General features: G+C 56.5%; 1 pseudogene; it reads left to right on the top strand.

The window, feature by feature from the left end:
- Positions 1 to 4,159: 4,159 nt before the first annotated feature.
- Positions 4,160 to 4,771, top strand: LOC111520482 (annotated as a pseudogene).
- The last annotated feature ends 282 nt before the right edge of the window (positions 4,772 to 5,053 follow it).

Here is a 5,053-nt window from a genome sequence, read left to right as displayed (position 1 = left end):
GCAGTGAGGACTCCACTCAGGTGTCTCGACAGCCCGGTGGCAGTCGTGGGCCATGCGCCCTGGAGCACCACGTCTTTGGAAGGACAGCGCTTGGCTGCCAGCTCTCCGGCGCCAGCTGTGGCTCTGAGGCGGGCAGCTGGCCAGGGCCTGGCAGCTTGAGAGGCTCACAAGCCCATATGGCCCCCACCCGACACCCCTCACCCGTGAGTCCCGAGGCGTCTCCCTGCCTGCCTGCTGACCCCTGGGCAGTCAGTGGCTATGGGAAGGGGCGCCCACCTCCAGACTCCACTGGCCCTTCCGCCCACAGCCCGAGCCCAGGGCTGCTCTCCGAAGGCCGTCACAGGGACAGGATGGGTCTCTTTCCCTTCCTCTTCTCTAAAGAAGAGACCTTTCTCCTGCCTTTGATCTTCCATAAAGCACTGTGGCTTCTCGGCCAGGACATTGACAATTGTTTATTCATTTTAAAATAGCTGAAATTCATGTCAAACATTCCACATGTTAGAAAAATGTTTATGAAGTGTTATCATCGTTTATGTAACTGTGTGTGTTTAGGAAAGCAACGTGGAGCGTAACGGACCACACAGACCTCAGCCTCAGCCCAGGCAGTGTCCCCCAGAGCACAGCGACCTGTCTGGCCCCCGACAGCAGACGGCCGACCCCTGCTCCAGGGCCTTCCTCCCACGGCCTTGGGGAGGCCAGGGAACCATGCAGGCTACCTCGAGACCCCAGTGCCCATATTTGAGGTGGGGTCCCCGTCCACCCTGTGGGGACACTATTGAAGTTTCAGAGGGGTCTCTCCCAGGATGTCCCCCGCTTGGGGCAGAAATGCTGTCCTGGTTATCTTGCTTCTCCTCAAGGCTGAAGTGTCCACTAATAATTCCTCCAGCACCTTTCCCTGGAGGTGGACCCTTGGCTTCCTCCCATCTCTAGACAGGGTGAGGCTGGTCAGGGTGTTCCCTGCCACACTCGTGCTGCCCAAATCAACAACCCGCTGCCAGGCACAGCCCCCAGGACCAACAAGACAGGCCTGGTCTCTGCCCTCCTGGTCTCACTTTTCAGCAGGACGGCAAGGTGTCAACTGCCACTTGCTGTCATTTCAAAGGCATCACTCTGCACGGATGCTGAGGGCACACGCCGGCCAAGGTGAGCTGTTCCCGGCTCGCAGGAAGGATATAACCAGGGCAGAGGGGCAGCAGGAGCAGCCGTGCAAAGGCCCTGGGGAGAGGAAGGCACCAGCATGGCTGAAGCGGGGAGGAGAAGGGCAGGGATGGGCTAGAGGCAGGGGGGCCACCGAGGGTTTTAAGGGACAGTGGGGCATGGGGCTGTGGTGTGAAGTGAAGGCCTTTGCAGTCAGTTTGGGGCCTCAGGAGGCAGCACAGACCTGCTCTGTCTGAGAGGTGGGGTCACAGTCCAAAGGTCATGGGCAGGTTCTGACCTGCCCTCCCCACTGTGCAGCCCGGACAGGTCACTTCTCCTCTCTGAGCCTCCATTTTCTGATCTTTAAATTGCGACTAATACCAACAAGAAATGCTAAAATTAAAAAGACAGACAATACCAAGTGTTGGAAAAGGCTGGAGCAACTGGGACGCTCCCGTGCCCTGGCAGGAACGAAATGGCATGGCCACTGTGGGAGCAGGTGGGTAGTTTCCTGTAAAGTTACACAGATGCTTATCACAGGGCCTGGCCATCCACGCCTGTACTCCTGCAAAACTGGCACATGGATGTTTATCGCAGCTCTGTTCACAATCGCCAAAAAGTGCAAATGACCTGGACGGCCATCGCAGGTGAATGGGTGAGCAGAGTGCCACCCACACAAGGCATACGTGCCGCACAGACAGGCCTCCAGTCCCCTGTTCCAACAGACATCAGAGCCACACAGAGCACAGATGCAGGGCAGGCAAGCCCCAGAATTGGGACTTAGTCCACGAGGGTTCTTGGCTTTGCCCAGGAAAGAACTCAAGGGTGAGCCGGTGGCGTTAGCAGCTTTGATTGAAGCAGCTGTGCACAGCAGCAGCAGAGGGACCCCTCCTTGTGAGGCAGGACCCCCCCTAGGCGGCGAGCCCAGAGCAGCTGCTCAGAGGCAGTGCTGCACTCATGTTCGTACCTGCATTCTGAATTTTTAGTAAAAGGGTGGTACTTCCAAGTAATTACCACGGAAAGGGGGAGTAACTTCCGAGTGTTGCCGTGGCAATGGTAAACTGGCCTGGCACTGGTGGGCATCTTATGGAGAGGTGCCTTTTCCCTGTTTCAGCCAGTCTTCAATCTGGTCCAGAGTTTGAGCCCTGCCTCTAGGGTCAAGTCCCACCTCCTGCCTCAGTGTGGTTCCATTTATACAAAATCCCAGAAAAGAATTAATCTCCTGCAATAGAAAGCAGGGCATGGGATGAAACTCACTAGGAAGAGGCACCCAGGAGCCCGTGGCGACCAGAACGTCCTACGTTGTGATCTGGAGTCACACGGCTGTCCGTATCTGTCAAAACCCATTGAACTGGACACTCAAGATGAAGTGTGCTCTTATATGAACTTGTGAATTCTTCAGCAAAATGTCTGTGACCAGGTAAATGCTCAGCAGAGGTCATGATTCTTCAACAGGCGCTCCTCTGAGGGAGAGAAAACGTGTCTCCAAGCCTGAACAACATGCCTAAAAGAGCCAAAGGCAGGAGTGTGCCTGGACACCCACAGCAGCCTCTTCCCAGCTGAACGTGGAGGCCACCCAGACCCCCATCGGCGGATGAGCAGATCACTGCAGTCCACCCATGCAGTCCAGACTGTAACGGGAGCAAAGCACAGGCACAAGCTACCATGGAGGTGAACCTCCAAAGCACAGTGCTCAGGAAAAGAAGCCACGCACAAGAGACCACACGTAGCGTGGAGACAGCGATACGAAACACCCAGCTGGCAAATCCAGGGACAGACGCAGGGCAGTGTCGCCAGGGCTGAGGGAGGGAAGGGGAGGGACTGCTAATGGGCACAGGGTCTCCTTTTGGGGGCAGGAAAACGTTTTGGAACTAGGTCAAGGTGCTGGCTCATGACAGAGTGAATGCACTAAACACCCCGGAACTGACTCCCTTAAAATGAGTGATTTTATTTCATGGAAATCTCACCTTAGTAATAATCATCTTAAAACCTGAGCGAAGCCTTAGCAGATCCTTGCCCTGGGTGTGCTCCTGTCCCCGGGGTCCTCACACAGGCACAACGGGGCAAGAGAGAGCTGCAAACAGCCCTCAGGCCCCAGATTCCCCACTGACTCCAGCATGGAGCACAGCTGTGGGTAAGGGGCACAGCTAGGGAAGAAAAGTGATTCACCCAGATCAGTCCGTCCCTCGCCCACAGACACATTCACCCAGATCAGTCCGTCCCTCATCCACAGGCGCATTCACCCCAGTCAGTCCATCCCTCGTCCACAGGCACTCATCAGCGCCTGCTGCACGCAGATTCCAGGGTGGAAGGAGCTGGTCTCTGAGTCTGGGGGACTCGGCCCCACACGTAGTTGCATGGCTCAGGCCAGGACCTCGCCCCCGACACCCCAGGCATCCACGGTGCCTTCCACTGTCCCTTCACTTGCTCCTTTTCTGAGGGGCATTCAAGCCGATCTGCCACATAAAAGTTTAAACCTGCACCAGAGGAAATTGTCATCTGACAAGGAGCATGTGGCAAGCCAGGAGGATTTCCTTCTGGAAAGAGCTTGGGTGAAACCAAGTCCTCTGGGTGTCCCCGTCCACACTCCCTGATCATGCCCCAAACCAGGAGGGCCCGGACTTCCTGGATGTTCTCTTCCCGCCGTGCGCCCCACTGCCAAGCCCTGCAACTGTCTGGACAACCCCAACACCCTCGTCCTCTATCTCAGCTTTCCAAACCCTTCCCAAGGAGGAGGCTTCTAACGGAGCCGAAGGTTCACGCAGAGGCTGCCAGAGCCGGCCGAGTTCATCAGAGCTGGGCGGCCCCTCCCCCACCATGTCCCCATCCAGAACGCTGGCCCAGGCAGTGATGGATACTTCAGTCTCCCTTCCCACATCCTCATCATTTAACTTTCTTTTAGGCCATAAAGTTCTGACTTCTAATATTTTCAACTCTGGTTTCTCATAAAACAGCAATATTAGTATTTCTTTAAAGACACATAGACCATTAAAGTATCTTTATGATGTGTGCGGGATCTGTGATGTATGGACGGTACCTCCCCGACACCAGGCTCCTGGCCACAAGGCACAGGTTACGACATCTCGATCTGACACAGTCTCCGTGTGCTGCAGGACGACGCGGTTTTATTATCTGTGACGTGCCAGCAGACAGCCCAGCTCAGTCCGGGGATCGCTCCCGTCACAGACACCTCCTCGTCCCCGCTGTGGCCTGCCCTCCAAAATCATGGATCAAGTTATCCCGACCGACAGAGATTTATGGTCCCGTTTTACTCTCGTTAAATTCCCACAGCTCGAGGAAGCTGAGGCCTCTCTGTGCAGACGCTCGGTCTGGGAGCACCGCCACGGCTGTTTCTAGCCAGGGGACAAAGTCAGCTGAGAGGAAGTCCAGAAGCACTGGCCAAGCTTGAGGTGGCCGTCGCTGCCCCGTGGCAGCCCCTGCTGGCCTGAGCCATCCTCCCACCTCTGTCCGGCCCGTCCTCCAAGGCTGGCACTGCCCTGTGTCCGGCCCGTCCTCCAAGGCTGGCACTGCCCTGGAAAACGGTGACGAAATGAGAACCATCTCAGGAGTGTTGCTAGGACCGTCGGTGGGCAGCACAGCCCTGGGCCCGTGGCACACAGCCCCTCTCATTTAACCCCACAGCCTCCAGGAGAGAGACACTAGGGCAGCCCCACTGTCCCAAAAAGGAAGCTGAGGTCAGAGGTCAAAATGGCCCAAGGCACCCGCTGGTTCACCCCCAGGCACCTCTGCCCCACTTTCCGGAGCCTCCACCCCACACACCCCAGGCAAGAGCCCAACCAGGACTTGGCCATGGAAAGACCCCTCCCAGCCAGTCCCCCAGTTCCACACACAGGGTCACCATTCCACACGTTCCCTAATTTTCACAATTTTTAACAAAGGCATAGGCACAAATAGT

The sequence above is a fragment of the Piliocolobus tephrosceles genome, chromosome 20 (assembly GCF_002776525.5).
Source record: "Piliocolobus tephrosceles isolate RC106 chromosome 20, ASM277652v3, whole genome shotgun sequence".
In the NCBI taxonomy this organism is placed as follows: Eukaryota; Metazoa; Chordata; class Mammalia; order Primates; family Cercopithecidae; genus Piliocolobus; species Piliocolobus tephrosceles.
Note: the sequence above shows the minus strand (reverse complement) of the source record. Positions and strands in the feature narration are given on the sequence as shown.